Source organism: Chanodichthys erythropterus, chromosome 2 (genome assembly GCF_024489055.1).
Source record: "Chanodichthys erythropterus isolate Z2021 chromosome 2, ASM2448905v1, whole genome shotgun sequence".
Taxonomy (NCBI): Eukaryota; Metazoa; Chordata; class Actinopteri; order Cypriniformes; family Xenocyprididae; genus Chanodichthys; species Chanodichthys erythropterus.
The window spans coordinates 13,175,830-13,193,056 of NC_090222.1; the positions used below are offsets into that span (position 1 = coordinate 13,175,830).

The following is a 17,227-nucleotide window of genomic DNA, read 5'->3' on the forward strand; positions in this document are numbered from 1 at the left end:
TTCTTACAAAAACCCATTGCTTCTCTTTAGAAGGACTTTATTAACCCCCTGAAGTAGGCGTGTCCCGATAATTAAATAACCGTCGGATCGCGGTTATTTGATTTAATCGCGATTGTTTCAGTCAACCGCGATTATTGCGCTTTTTTTTTCTTTTCTTTTTTTAAATAATCCATCGCCACATGGACCAAAAGAAATAGACAAGCACCAATTAAGTTTTTGAGCACTATTTTCAAAGTCATTTCTATAGCTTAATGTGAGGGACAGAAGAATATTTACATTATTAAATTAATGTTCACAGAAACTCATCTTTTTTTGCACACTGAAAGTTTATTAAAAGCCTATCTTGTTCTGTCATATCATATATTGTGTCATATCTTGTTGCCCCATTAGAAAGCTGCACAAATCATTTAAAATTTAATTGTATATTATTTGTCCATCTATATGATTCTTTCTTTATATTTATATATAAATATAAAAATTGTTGAATATATTTTATAAGAATACAAATAGTAATTTGTGTTTATTAACAAGTTTAGATTTTATAAAAATGATTCCAGAGATTTTTTTTTCAATAATTACTTTTTGCTGATGAATTACACCTACTTAGTTTAATTTTTTTTTTGTTATAGCTTATTATTATATATTATTATTAATATGTTGTATAATGAAGTATTGTGTATTTAGTGGGTTGTGTTTAACAAATAAAAAAGTGACTATTAGTTCAGTGTATGAATGATAAATTTTTTTTTAGCCTTTTCTGTGATTGAATACATTTCATTAATGTTTAAAGGTGTTAACCGTAATCTTACACTGTAAAATGATAATCAATTATTTAATGAATGGAGCACACAAAAAATGAATGACAAAGCTCTAAAACAGACGATTAATCATCAAAGCCATAAAATTGGCAATTAACCAGCGTAACCGCAATTATTTTTTAGACAATTAATCGTCAACCAAATTTCATAATCGTGCGTTTTTTTTTTGTTTTTTTTTTCATGGATGGATGCATTTTTTGGCTTCAAAATCTCACCCCCCCATTCACTGCCATTATAAAGCTTGGAAGAGCCAGGATATTTTTAAATATATCTCTGAATGTGTTCGTCTAAAAGAAGATGGTCATGTACACCTAGGATGGATTGAGGGTGAGTAAATCATGGGGTAATTTTCTTTTTTGGGTGAACTATCCCTTTAAGATATTTTCTTAAAAAAAAAAAACATAAGATATTTAAGACTTTAAGACCTAAGTCTTGGTTTCACAGACAGTGCTTAGATTAAGCCAGGATTACGCCTAAATTAGGACATTTGATTAGCTTTTTAAACATGCCTCAAACGTGCATTTTAGTCTGGGACTAGGCTTAAGCCTCATCTTTGAAACTGGGGATATATTTCATCAAACTTTTTTTTTTATTTTATTTTTTAGAAATTTTAAGGACCTGTAGGGACTTTTGCACACATACTCCTCAACACATTTTACATTTCACACACATCTATTTTAGTCTCAAATTCAAGTGAAATGCTCGCACTGTCGAGCCCTGCCTATTTTAATATCAAATCAGCCCTAATGTATTGTATTTCATAGCTTCTGTGTTTGAGGTGTTTATTGAACCAGGTTCAGTAAACATCAAAGAGCTGATGAAGAGTCGATGGCAGATGTACATACAAAAGCAGCCAGAGCAGTAGATTCTGTTGTTTTATTTTTCGTTGAACAACATAAGAACAATGAGGGGATGAGTCAAGGTTTCTGTTGCTTAGAAACAAGAGCACCCACCCAGAAGACACCAACCTCTTTTTTTTTTTTTTTTTCTATCAGCATCAACCCTTATTTATTTATTTTATTTTTTTTTCATTTTTAGTTTTTTTTTTTTTTTGTTTTGTTTTTTTTTCTGCTCTCGTTTTCATAATTCAACCCCCAATTGTGATATCTTGTGTAAAACAAGTGTCTTCTCTAATGGTAATTTTTCTGTGGTCTTTCAGGTGAAGAGTTAGGTCGGCAGCTAAAGAAAGCAGCCTGGTCAGCTGGTCAAGCCTGTGGATTTCTTCTGGCACTTGGTGAGGATCTCTGTTACTTTAAGTATACCTTTCATGATAAATCTATCTGTAAATCTGTTCCAGAACATTTGGTAGGTTTTGTTTTAAACAGAAAAGGCCTTACAGACTGTGGTGACTGACAAAAAGGAAGGAAAGGACCTTGAGGTTTATGTTGTTGTATTACTTAATCGGTTTCATTTGTTTTTAGGTAGTAATGACTCTTTCAAGAACATAACTTTCTTTAAACTGCTGTTGCCTAGTTACAGAAAGGAAATAAAAGCCCACCTGTGTCACTCAAATCAGTACATTTCTAGCATAGTGACTGCCTATTGAGAGCACTGAAATGTCAGTTTTGAGTCATGATGTGTAGCAGTATTCATTTAATGTAATGAGTTTTTCTTGTCGACACCAAGAACTCCCTAACGTCCAAACAAATTTAGGCTGACAGACATTCATTGTTATGGTGAGCTATATGCAGATCTTGAAATTGTAAAGAATAGTGAATAATAACTGACCATTACTGACTGTCGTATTGCTTGTTCTCAAAACTGGTGAATATCAGCTGACTTTCACAGGAATTTTCTCCTGAAAACCACTCTAGTGTCGTTGCCCAAATCATGGTGCTATGCCTGAGCGATTACGCCTACTGGCTCTCATATCCGTGATCATGAATTGCCTGCAGAGCTTGAAGTCTCACGTCTGCTGTATTTTCACTGGCTGCAAGGCTGTACTCCAGTTTGCATTCTTCTTTTTCCCAAAACCCTGCATTAGAGTTTTAGAATATGACCTTTTCCAGGCTATTTACATAAAAGCCATCCTGTTGGTTAGAGCTGCACCATTCTGGATAAAGTCACGATTCTCCAACGATTCTGAACAGACAACTAAATAAAATAACGCAATTTACTAGAGGTTCTGACAAAATATTAATTGCTGCAGTCTATTTAAAAATGTTTAATTAATTTGGATAAATTGTTTTTAAAAAAAAATTGGTTGGAATGAATGATTCAATGACTCACTCATAAGGCCAGAACACACCAAGCCGACGCCGACGAACTAGTGGAGACGAAAGCAGACTGTGGGGTTGGCTCACGTCGGCAGCGTCTGTGTCCAAAGTTGCCGACACACCAAACCAAAGCTAAAGTAGCACGTCAGTTCTGCGCCTACGTGAGATGAAATACCTTTCCGAACCAGCAGACGGCAGTAGCTGAACAGCCAATCAGAATGATCAGATGGCCCAACGGAACGTCGAGCTCCAACGTCAATTCAACATTTCGAATCGGCCCCAAAAAAGCAGACGAGGACCAACTTCAGCCGACGGTGCGGAACACACTGAGAAAACTTAGTCGGCCGACGAACAAAAACTGCCAGATGGCCTTACGTCAGCTTGGTGTGTTCCTGCCTATAAAGACTTGTTTCCATGATAAGATGAATCAGCATTTTTTTTTTTTTTTTTTTTTTCCAACTCCTTGCACACAAAATCCTTACTTGTTACACAGTTTCTGAAATCTGACACCAGAACCACACACCAATTCTGCAAAGCCACACACTAATTCTCGGCCTTTGACTCAATTTTCAATTTCATAAAACACTTTTTGCAAAACACAACACACAAAAATCTAACAGGAAGTATCTTGATTTCTTTTTTCAAACTATTGTTTCTGTCCAACTACACATGGTTGATATATTTCTTTCCTTTCGTACTGTGTACTACTGTATTCACAACCTCAAATGCTTACAGTAAAAAACGAAATAGTTTGATTTAGGGGTGTAATGGTACACGTATTTGCACCAAACCGTTTCAAATGCATTACTTTGCAACATTGTAGCCTAACCACCATTAACCACCAATAATCGCAATAAGCTCTGCGTTTTGTTACTCTCAATGAGAAACAGTGTCATCCTTCAAATTCTGTCCACGAAATCATGAAATTCAAACAGAAAGTGTTGTTTTGACACTTTGATGTGTCGTGACAGATCACTGTACAGGCGCCTCAGTTCAACCGGCAGAACGGAGCGTGAATGAATGCGATCATCTCTTTAATTCTAGTTACAAAATGATCTTAAATGAACATCTGAAGGTATGTTGAAAGATACAGTACGACTTACCGAATCATATATTATCTCGTTTTATCGTTTATTCAGTGCTTCAACGGCAGAAAGATGTCAGTAAAGCAGCTTGTGAACAATATGTCATATAGCATTTACCTCAGAAATGCCATTTAGTGTTAACAGCTTGTTAGTTCGCCAGAGAAATGAACTCTTTCGTTTCATATATGCTCTATTTTAGCTTATATATTCATTATATTTTACTTAACCTGCTAGTGATGTCTTGGTTATTTAATGTATGTTTAAATAAATCTGTCATGAAAATGACTGCCACTGTGTATAAATGATTATATTACAATAATGAATTGGAGTAAAACTTAATTTTATAATTAGATTAGGCAGTTTTTGCATTAACTTCTAAATGTGCAGCTTACATGTTTGCATACAATTTGTTATTTGTGTGTTTATTATTATATCTAAAAATAAATAGCGATTGAATTTAGGTTAACTATTATTAACCTTTGATGGGTTGTTAACCTTTTAATATTATAGTAGCATAATGTTCAAGTAAGGTCATAGTTTATAGCATCAGCAAAGATAATTTTTTTTTATCCTTCAACTTTTAGTTATAATTTAATCTAATATATTTAAAGACAAAAACACAATTTGTTCAGTAAACCACTGTTTAAAAAAAAAAAAAAAAGTTTTCTCCCCACCTGCTGTACCGAACCGTGACTTCAAAACCTGAACCGTGAGTTTTGTGTACCGTTACACCCCTAGTTTGTTTTCAGTCTTGCTTTCGTGTTTACCACGAGTTTTTCAACATATCTCTACTTTCAATCTTGTACAGAAATGTACATAGGAGCTCATGAAAGAAGAGCTTTAGGTTTTGAATAATTGTATGTGTATATGATATATCCAAAAACAGAATATTACAGCAAAGGTGTTTGCAACATAAGACAAATGTTTGCTTTTGAGATGTTTGTGGTATTTTGAATGCAGTGCTTCATTTTGCAAGAGATGCGAGGCATTTTGTGTGTGCAATTCTTGGATTTGTGTGTAAAGATTTGGAAAAAAAAGGCAAAGTTTTGAAAATGTGTTTAGGCAGTTGAAAATCTCTTAAATGAATGGTTCAATGACTCACTCATAAATACTTCACTTGTTTAATTACTGGCTGGGTTTTTGAACAAATCTCTTGAATGATTGATTCAATGACAAATACAAGTCACTTGTTGCCACCTACTGGTGTAACAATATATTCGATACAATTCTTATTTGAACTGCCAAGTTACTTTAAAAAGGGAATATGCTCTATTTTGATCGCTACCATGATCATTAGTGTTTATATCTGAATTATAAACTTTTATCCCAGTACTTCTGTGATCATTTGAATTATTGTAAGACAGAAATAACAATACTGTGTGGTTGAAAAGACTGTTTGTGAAGCACACCTATACACCTAGGAGGAGGGTGAACCAACTCCAGGGTAATGCTAAGGAGATTCCTCTTTAACATTTAAATAGAAAGTCATGAAATACTTTCATGTTAAATGTCACCTAGCAGCAGCTACACATCCCAGCATAAGCTCTCCCAATAAATGATTTGTTATTAAAGTGGCTATGTTCACAAACCACTATAATTTGAGCAGAAAAGCAAGCATACTGTGTGCGTGATTTGGCATGGCTACCAATTTGAATAATAAATAACCATTGCCTTAACTAATGCAGCAAAACAAGTTTTATTCAAATTCTAAATGGATTATATATCACATAGCACGCAAAGAGAGCTCCCTTTATAATAGCTAAAAAGCTGTCTCTCGGTTCATTACGATCACAAAGTTCTGCCATCAATGAATTCGACTGCACTACAAATATCTTGTTTAGCCTGTTGGTACAACTGCATTAACGTTCTTTCCTTAAGTGTTATGTTCAGAGGCTCTCAAAAACAGTTTGTCAGAATGTAAATAGCATAATGACACATGTAAAATTATACCAGGGTTAACCATATCTGTGAAACCACATCTTAACATTGCACTAGATATTTTTGACTCCTAATTTGATTAAACTCTTAAAGGTGCTAAAGAGGATCTTTTCGTCGGCTGAGAAACCAAAGACTGTTAGTGAGTTTTTGAAATGAGCGCATGCGTAAGAACAACCCCCCCCCCCCCCTCCTTCCACAGCTCATTTCGAGGGAACGCCTCCCAAAACACATGCACGAGTATTGGAACACGATTGTTTACCACCGGCATTCACTGTGTCGTGTTAGTGGATTCATTATGTCAAACTCACCGCAGATAACTCATAATCTGCAGTTGTTACTCCTGTCTCCTGACAAAAAAATTGCATGCGGCGCCTGTGGAGTGTGGAAAGTTACTGGAGCGCACAGCCGTGCACGTCTCTCACAAGGAACGTAATGGCGGTGATTGACAAGCCAGAGGGCCAATCGTTTGGCTGATGTTTTTAAGTTTCAAGTAATATTGCAAAAATGTATAAATCAAAACATCCCCTTTAGCACCTTTAAAAGTGTACCACTGACAAACTAAGTTTTTTTTTTTTTCTTCTAATGCATGTAACCATTTTGATCAACTCTTAAGGGGTGCAGAGTCATCCCTCTAAACCAGAGTATACCACCGGCGGGCGACACCCTATGAAAAATTAACAATTGTATTTTTCAAAACTATTGCCTTGATCAACACAAAATGGGTGTCATTTGAAAGGTTAGAGTCTGAACTATACAATGCATGTTAATTTGATTAACTCTTAAGTAGTGCTTATTTGCTGTTAAATATATATTTTTTTTAAACTATGTAGTGTAATATGTTAAAAACATCATACAGCTCAGATGGTTTTTTTTTTTTTTTTTGTCTTTTATCAGCAGTTTCTCAGCGTGAGAATGTCCAAATATAATGAATTTATTTTCTAAAAATGTAATGTTTTTTTCTTTATTTTGTGTATGTCACAACATCTCTTCCTCAAGCCCTTCAGGCTTAAAGCGTTAAGTTAACTTTTGCAATCTAAGATGAGAAATAGCTTGCAGCGATCTATAAATAATCTTAAGCCCAATCTTTTTTTCACTTTATCTGAGGGCAGAGGTATTCAAAAACTGGCTTAACTCTATAGCTGATCTCGTTTAACCCAGTGGTCGAGTTATCACATTGCTGATTTAGCCCACACAACGCTGGCTCTGCCCAATGGGTTGGTTAAAAGGTGGTTTCGCTGAGGCAGTAAAACATTGTTTTTCTGTCCATGTTTAAAAGACTTAGCTCAGTCGAAAAGCCTTAGGTTATTTCAAACTGAAAAAGCAACACCTTTTGATGCTGCTGGTACTTTGTCATAAGTCCTCTATTGTCTGCTGTTGGCTGAATCCCAGAATTGCACTGATGCCCAGACTAGTGCTAGATGTGTTCTCTTTGATTCATATGGTTGGAAGAACTTAGTCATCATGAAATCAAAATGGACCCTATTTACTTTGTTAGTGCATATTACTAGACTTGTGGTGAACAATTAATCCATGCAAGTTAATACACAGAAAAAAAAAATTTTGTAGTGGTAATCTTTAATCAAAATCTGTAAAGTTTCTTCCGTTCTGGAATGGCGTTCCTTCTCTGATGTCAATTTGACGGCTTGGCTTGAAAATGCTTAAACCACTCCCCTCCAACCATTAGTCTGCTATGAGTGAGAGATGGAGAGGACGAGCGCTAAGGTAAAACCCTGCCCTCTATTCAATATTCTGTTTCACTTGGAAATACGTCACAACACTGGATAAAAGTGGTTTGCAACTTCCGGTTCACACAGACTTTAATAAAGAACTTTTAAGTAGTACTCTCAAATTAATATTTGAAGAGTTCAAATGCAAAAACATCTTAAGTCCATCTGACATGTTTTCTTTTAAATGAGCTTTTTTTATCATTATGTTTAGGTTCAGTCATTTCAATTTAATTGCAATGAAAAGGTTATTAGTCAGTTATTGAAATGCCTTCTTTTCAAAAATGTCACTTTAGTCAATTCATTGGCATTTAACAAATTTGCTGCAAAACCTTAAGTCCATGTGTGCTTTTTTGCAAAAACCTCCAAGTGCACATCTTTGGACAACAATATCATTTTCTGTCAGTTTCACAGCAGCAAAAGAACACTGTTGTTTACTTGCTACTTGCGAAATCCTGTCGTTGCCACAGTAACGATGGACAAAACATGATAACTTACAATTGAAAGCCGGCTCATGACCCACACCGTCATTCATCTTGAAATCATATGATTCGATTCGCGTCTTCCGATTGGTTCTTCTGTGGACTTAGAGCAGGGGTAGGCAAGTTCGGTCCTAGAGAGCCGCTGTCCTGCTGAGTTTAGCTCCAACCTTAATCAAACACACCTGAACAAGCTAATCAAGCTCTTTAAGATTACTAAAGCCCCGTTTACACCGCCAGCGACAAGCAGCGACAAAGCGACAGGATCCCATTCATTTCAATGGAGCACTGTCGACTTCCGGCGACAAGAGCGACAGTGACCGTTGGCGATGGAATGTAGGCGTGTCAAGCGACAAGAGACAAGCGACAAAAGTTCAGATATTTCAACTTTATGCAAATCAGGAGCGAATTTCGTGAGCAACAGCCAATAGGAATGAAGCTCTCTGGTGCTCACGTAACCGTCTCGAGTGCAGGCAAGACAGACAGGGATAGTTCCGGAGCAATTTCACTGTTTTATATGATTTGACTGTACATACATGGATATAATTAAATGATGCGTGGAAAAGAAACGGTCGGCAGTCTTGTGAGTTTGATTCATACATTTTGTGTTGTTATTATATGATGCTGTGAGCAATTTAGCGCTGCTGCAGTTCAAATAGATTATTTTTCAAATTCGAATGACATTTTAGTATTTTTGACAGTATGAGTGAGTTTAATTTGTTGATAGACCGATCGTTAATCTAGTTAATTATTTAATGCACCGAGCTCTGCAGTCACAACACTACAACAGCAGAATATTACTTTTAATTATTTTAAACCTAATTCCTTGTCCAATTAGAATGATTTCTTAGTTTTATATATCATTTGTGACTGCATTTTCTATAGATATGATCAGATGTGCAGTCTACCAATGATATTAGAGCGACAGCACTAGGAACGCCCACAAGCGACTTCAGAGTAGGAGACTAGCGACATGCAGCGGAAAAGTCGCTGGCGGTGTGAACGGGGCTTAAGGCTATAGGCAGCTGAAGGTTTTTTTTTTTTTTTCAGGGTTGGAGCTAAACTCTGCAGGACAGCGGCTCTCTAGGACTGAACTTGCCTACCCCTGATTTAAAGGCTTTCGCTGACAAAGTGAAGTGGCATTTAGCGGTTTCTGTCAGTGAACCGGTATTTCTGAGTGGGATGACACTGAGATTTAGCAGATTTGATGAATGTATACTATGTACGGAGAGCATTCACTCAATATCATTATTTCATTTTTAACAGAGGTGGCATTTAGTGGCTTTTGCATCTGAACTCTTCATTTATGTATTAATTATTTAACTATATATATATATATATATATATTATATTATAATATAATATATTAGATTATATTATATTATATTATACACATATAAATATCATTTGTTATTGTTAAGACTTGACATTAGCATTACTAAAATAAGCATTAATATTGAGACTTTTATATAAATATTGGCCAAATGCAACCATGCAAACGTGGTATTCAAAGTACCATCATAAAGAAAGATTCTTTATTTCTGTTTGATTCTATTTTTTGTTCACTTCAAATATGTGGAAAATATTTGCTCAGGGCCTATTTGAACACCTGTTCTTTTGTCTGTGCATGGGTCAGGTTTATTAGGCATGACAATAATCTGTGGTAACCTAATGTTTTGTTTGTGGAAAAATTTGCAGATTAATTTTGCATGTTGTTTTTAAAGAGCAGGTTCTTCATCTATGTCTGTGACCACAAATGTAAACTGGACTTAAACAAGACTCTGGAGTGATGTGAAATGAACTCAGGCTTCAGTGACTTTAATACCTCATACCTTTAAAGGAACACTCCACTTTTTTTGAAAATAGGCTCATTTTCCAACTCCCCTAGAGTTAAACAGTTGAGTTTTACCGTTTTCGAATCCATTCAGTCGATCTCCGGTTCTGGCGGTACCACTTTTAGCATAGCTTAGCATAGTTCATTGAATATGATTAGACCGTTAGCATCGCGCTTAAAAATGACCAAAGAGTTTTGATATTTTTCCTATTTAAAACTTGACTCTTCTGTAGTTAAATCGTGTACTAAGACTGACAGAAAATGAAAAGTTGCGATTTTCTAGGCTGATATGGCTAGGAACTATACTCTCATTCAGGCGTAATAATCAAGGAACTTTGCTGCCGTATCATGGCTTCAGCAGTGCAATGATATTACGCAGCGTCTCTCACAAACGTCTCCATGGTTGCAAGGCACGTTCCCTGTGCAAGCAGGGGCTCACGGGCGCTGCGTAATATCATTGCACTGCTGCAGCCATGATACGGCAGCAAAGTTCCTTGATTATTACGCCTGAATGAGAGTATAGTTCCTAGCCATATCAGCCTAGAAAATCACAACTTTTTATTTTCCGTCGGTCTTAGTACACGATTTAACTACAGAAGAGTCAAGTTTTAAATAGGAAAAATATCAAAACTCTTTGGTCATTTTTAAGCGCGATGCTAACGGTCTAATCAGATTCAATGAACTATGCTAAGCTATGCTAAATGTGGTACCGTCAGAACCGGAGATCGGCTGAATGGATTCGAAAACGGTAAAACTCAACTGTTTAACTCTAGGGGAGTTGGAAAATGAGCCTATTTTCAAAAAAAGTGGAGTGTTACTTTAATGCTACTTAATCAATGGTGGCTACTAAAAAGATTGTGTGACCAGAATGGTGAAGTCAGGAAAATGCAGTGCTTTGTAAGTGTGAGAAATTCAAACAGAGAAAACTGACTAGCTATTTGCGTCATGGCTCATTTAATTTTTAATTTTTTTTTTTTTTTTTTGGACAGACAAATTACTTGTCGATGGAATCTAGCTGTGTCGTGCCTGGTTAGGATATTGTTATTAGTCCTTGATAGTCATGAAGTTTCCATTGGTCCAGTCATCTCCGTTATTACATAATCATCAAGGTATTTGTTTGAGAAAATCTGTGGTCATTGATTCAGACGTTCTGTTTCACTGAGGATGTTGACATGAATTAAGCTCTTAGCCACATCCCCATTCTCACATTCAAATGTCATCTCACACCAGCTGAGTGGAATCAATGAAAACTCAAATACAACATGATAACAAGGTGTTTTTGCTGATGGAAAAATGTATTTTGGTGTTCTGTGAGGAATTGGTAGAGTATTTAAGGGTAGAAGAGGTCTTTCTTCATGTTCTGATTCACTATGAAAGCATTCTTCTGCACATTGTGAACAAAAACAGTGAATCAAGAGTGAGACTGCAGGATAGTGCCCAGCTCTGTGGGAGGCATACAGACAGCCATCCGTCGATAATGTTTTATCAAAGGCTGAGCCGATGCCGTCATTGCTTGAATAATGATGTCTGTAAATGTCATTATTCTCCAGGTGGTCTGCTGAAAGGAAGTCAATAACAGATCGCTCAGCCTAAAGCACAAACTCTGTCAGCAGATGCATGCCTACACACTGAAACCAATCACTCCAGCACATGGCACTGACTATTGGCAGTACCTGGTCTTGATGTCTTTAGATATTATGTGGATTGAATGTGTGGTGGAACGCTTTCACTTTTTTATTCAACATTGAGAATGTTTGACCTCTGCAATTTAAATAAGATTAAGAAGTCACATTTTTGCATTGTAAAGTTTTTTTATTTTTTTACAGTCATCTTATGCTTTGGATGTTATTATAGACATTGCTCTATTGTATTAATTTTATTTGGGCTGAATTTAAAAATGGTCTTAACAAGCCTTAAATTTGATTTTAAAAACCCATGCAGATACCCTGTAAATAAACTATAGAAAATTTTATGATGGCATTAGTCAAACACTTTAGTGTCAACAATGGTTCATCCATTTATGGAAATGCCTACATCTCCATATTATGAGGAATCAAATTTTCCTTGATCTTTTGAGATAAGAGCTCATTGTACCACCATGAAGACTTATTTCTAACTTATTTAGAATTTCTTCCGTACCAGTAAAGACACGTCTTTGTGAGTGTCAGGTATCGTTTCTTCCACCACAAACGGAAGCGAAACAACATAAAACATGCATCTGTAAAACAGACTTAAAGTTTTAACTTCTGTTGGTATTGATTGTTGTTACTGATTGGCTTATGGACTAATTTAAAGGGTTCACACAAAAATAAAAATGGTGATTTAATTACTAACCCTTATGTTGTTCCAAATTCTTAAGACTTTCTTTCACCTTCAAAACACAAATATAGAAATAAAGATTATACAAATACAGATGATTTTTAACATTCTTTCAAAATGTTTGCCCATCCATTAGACAATGTTAACGTGAGTAAATAATGACAGAATTTTCATTCTTGGGTGAACTAACCCTTTAAACACTTCTGATTGACCATTGATGGATTGGGTCATTCTGTGTCAAATCAACCAAATTTTGGAAACTTCCCCCTCCTCAAATTTTTTATTTTGTTGATTTTTTTTTTTTTTTTTCTGTAGAAAGACAAACAGTGATGAAAGCCAGAATATTAAATTTCACAGATGTATATTTGAGTAATCCAATGTTTTGTAGAGGGGGGGGGTCAAAATGACAATTTTCACCTAAGATTTGGAGCCAAATGGGTTGTAAAATTACTTTAGAAAGATGGCAGTGTCATCATTTTATTTTTACACAGAGATTGGTTGGTCTGTTATAGGGCTGGACGATTAATCAAAAAGTAATCAAAACCGAAATTCAGAACCTATAACCGACACTCGGTTTATTAATCCTGTTAATACTTTCCCCTTAAAAACATACTACCGCGTGTGTAGTCATGTGACTCCGCCCCATCCAGTCAGCGCCATGGAATCAACACAGAGGTGAATTGAAATGCTGAGTGAACAGTCAGACAATGTGAACCTTCGGTGAGATCACTTTCGTTTTAGTCTTCACAAAACTTTGTCAGTAGTATGTGTTTTAAGGCTTGCCAGTTTGGACATTAACACGATTTTTATACCCTTGGATGTGTATTATTATATTGAGCTACTGCGCTGATGCATTGTCACACGAACACTCATACAGACAGTAGCTATCACGTGAAGATCATGTGCAGAGAGTGGAGCGCAGAAACTCGTTGTCAACGCTGTCCTGTGACTTATCAGTAAAGTAGCTTATAAACGCAGAACTTATAGCATATATATTTGCTACTTTTGAAGTAACAACTTACAACCCACAGCTTCACAATTAATAGAGAGACGGCATGACTAATTCACACGCAATCGCTCTCTCATGCATTCAAATAAATGTACTGGTACTGTGCTAATTTCTGTATATGATTTACAACGAGCAGAAATCTGTAAGAACTGTTACGACCCATAGACACAGTAATTGCTGAAAGTGAGCTATGTCATGTCAGATCACTCTTTCAATATGAGAAAAAATATCCCACCTTTTAATAGTCAAGCATATTTACAGTACAAACCTTGTCAGTGAACTATGAGGGCAAAACAAAAACAAAATAATCATTTGTTAATCATAATCGAGGTCAAATGTTCAATTAATCGAGATTTTGATTTTAGGTCATAATCGTTCAGCCCTAGTCTGTTAGTAAAATCTGTTGACTTTAGCAATTATATTTTAAGCATTATATGCCAACAGTAACGGTTCAAAAATTAGAAAAAGCACTTCTTTTTTTACCTCAGGTTTGCATGCCTGTAACTCAAGAAGTATTAAATATATCTTTTATATCCCTTTAGATTCTGGTTCTTAAACTTTCCTTTTGGTATCTTCATTTTAAAGGCCCTCGATGGTTTAGTCTCAGAGATATGAGGGTCTCAATGTGGCTCCATGACATCTGTGATTTTTAACATTTTGGTTTTCTTCTTCATTTATGTATTATGTATTTATGTTTTAGCTGGGAACCTCTGGTTGAGTTGACATGGAATGACCCAGATGCAAAGTGCCAGTTACAGTAGGGCCTTAGCAGCAATGGTGTGAGGAGGAATGTGCAACAGCGATCAAGTACTCGAGTAGGCCTACTCGACCGTGACAGCCATAATCGATCATGCAAACGATGATCGAAATGTTTTTTTGTTTTTTGGTTTGTTTTTTTTTTCTCCTGATTGGTTAGCAGCACTTTGGGGCAGCATCCTGAGCTTTGATTGTTTAGCTTGCTACAGCATGTGACGTGAGAGAGAATGTCTGGCTTCACTTTGACAAGATAGATGAAAATACAGTTCAATGCATCAGTGATTTTCATAGGCTGATCAAAGTGTAAATTGAATCCAAAATATTGCTTAAATATTAGAATACATAAAAAAATTATAATAGTGACACTAATATAGCCTAATAGAATGTGAATTTGTTGTGCTTTCGTTTTAAAGCGCAATAGCAGTTACACTTCCAGTCAAGCTCACGTTTGCATTCATCGCGAAATTTTTGCAGATGAAAGTTGTAATAGCTACATCTGAATAATTTAATATAGGATGTGTTGGGAAATCAACATTTATTAACATGCTGAATGCGCTGCATATCAGTGTTAGTTTCATGCTCAAATACAATGCTTGATATCTAAGTTATTTGATTGCTTTTAGGCTTGATGTTTCTTAAAAAAAATACTTGTTATAATAATGCAGCAGTGCTTTTTTTTTTCATCATATTTGTTCAATGACATAACATGCTAATTCTTATAATTCGTATGGCTTCGAAAACGCGCAGGCAATTTATGGAATGGAATCACTTAATGTAGATGAAAATAAAGCACAAATCTGCCATAAACATAGCATTATAATGAGAATTTTATAGAAATCTATAGTAAATTCTGTTCTTACCCGTGTTTCAGCACGCTGTCATGAAAGCGCATCACGGCTCTCTCTCTCTCGCTCTCTCTCTTGGTCTCGCTCTCGCTCTCACACACTCGCTATTGCACGTAACTTAAAGTTCACTGGCATTTGCATCCTTTTATGCAGATACAAGTTACGTCTATGTAATGTATCTAAGTTATCTGATTAATATCATAGGATGTGTCATAGAATGGGCTTCAGTTTATTGGCATAAAGTCACTCTTCACCTCATTCCTTTTAGATGCTTCCTAATAACATTGCTGCATCATAATCTAACATAATCACGTGTTCATGTTATCACAGGTTTTCATGTCAAATTTTTATTTTTAACATTCATTTTCATTACAGAATTCAGATATTTTCATTATCTCCGTGACAGCCATGCTCCGCCCCCGCACACACCCCGCCATCTGAGTACTTGATTACTCATTTTTGAAACCTATCGATGATCAAAATAAAAAATTGCCAAAAATGTGAGGACCCCAGTGAGGACCCTATTGGAATTGTTCCCTTTTATGTTCAAGCAAGTGTGCCACGCCCGGCCTAAAAAGTGAAGCCAGTGCGTTTCGATTGCCTCCTGGTGGCTGGCTGCAGTATAGGTTATAAACCCCGCCCTCTCCATGTAATTGAATGGGAACTAAAAAATCCAATTACACTTCAAAAGTTATTTTTTTCCAATAAGTTTTGTTTAGTTATTTGATGCTATAAAAAGAGTGTAACGTCATGATTGACAGAACAAATAATAATTGTGTAGACATGGTACTTTGCATTAAACACTTTCCAGTTTAATTATTTTTGTTCATTCATGATGCAGCATATACTTGAGCATTGTGGGTTCTTTTGTGAAGCTGAGCTGTTTTGAAACAGTATATAGTAAGAAATGTTAATGGCTTTGGCAATTCCCTTAAAATGTTTTAAATGTTTTTCATTTTTTGGACCGTTTTAACAGGAAAAGTGTCATGAGTTATGTAATATGTCCATGAGAAGTTTGATAGGAGAGTAACTTCAAATTCATTTAATTTGTGTTGATTTAAAATTAGCCTTTTCACTGTTACTCTGGGATGAATGACGTCAGCAGTGTGGTGACCGCTAGCGTGACACACTGTTGAGACAGATTTGGGAGGGGTAACTAAGTGCTGCTGACAGCCCTGACTTCACACACCGCATAAGATAGATTCTGGCTTTACCCTCCTAAGATGGCAAAAGAGTCCTGGGGCATAACAAGCATGCTTTTGGCAAAGGTCCTTAAACTAATTCTTAGGACTTATTAACATATATATACACACACATATATATATATATATATATATATATGTATATATGTATATATGTATATATGTATATGTGTATGTATATATGTATGTATATATGTATGTATATATGTATGTATATATGTATGTATATATGTATGTATATATGTATGTATATATGTATGTATATATGTATGTATATATGTATGTATATATGTATGTATATATGTATGTATGTATATATGTATGTATATATGTATATATATATGTATATATATATGTATATATATATGTATATATATATGTATATATATATGTATATATATATGTATATATATATGTATATATGTATGTATATATGTATGTATATATGTATATATGTATATGTGTGTGTATGTTAAACCTATATTAGCTACACTGATTTGACTTTAAAATTCTGGAGTAAGTTTTAGATTCTTGTATTGGGTGGTAGCAGAGCACTGTTTCCTGAACATATAAAATAAAATATCATCTTACGTTATAATGAAATGACTTACTGTGAAATCAACCGGTTAAACCAGTTTGGGATACTATCAAATATCTTGAAAATAGGGCTTGTTTTTTTTTTTTTTTTTAATATATTGTTGTTGAAAGTTCTATTTAAATCTGCAGAGCTGTTATATAAGACTGAAACACTGACCTGCAACAGAGACCAGCAATGACGGTGTAAAACCGCCAACCTTGTCCATTATGCTAAACCACTACAGCTTCGCTTTCCTCCCACATTTAAGTACTGGATGCATTTCCTCCATTAATGCCAAATACATTGGCTCACATATTCACACCCCCTGTTACATTCATACTTCATCATAAATTCATCATTCGTTTTGTCCATTCAGTCATTTTTACCCCAAGATTGAAAAACCTCACTCTAGCAACCCTCTGTTG

General features: G+C 35.4%; 1 protein-coding gene across 4 annotated transcripts in view; it reads left to right on the top strand.

The window, feature by feature from the left end:
* The window catches only part of ncalda (neurocalcin delta a), a 72,628-nt gene that overhangs the window by 6,609 nt on the left and 48,792 nt on the right, over positions 1-17,227 (top strand). For 2 of the 4 annotated variants that reach the window (XM_067401322.1, XM_067401360.1), the window contains exon 2: positions 1,978-2,052. The gene's annotated coding sequence lies outside the window, so the exon portion shown is untranslated. Of the gene's footprint in view, positions 1-1,977; positions 2,053-9,310; positions 9,483-17,227 lie in introns of all 4 variants that reach the window. The other 2 variants (XM_067401332.1, XM_067401342.1) reach the window with 2 other exon arrangements.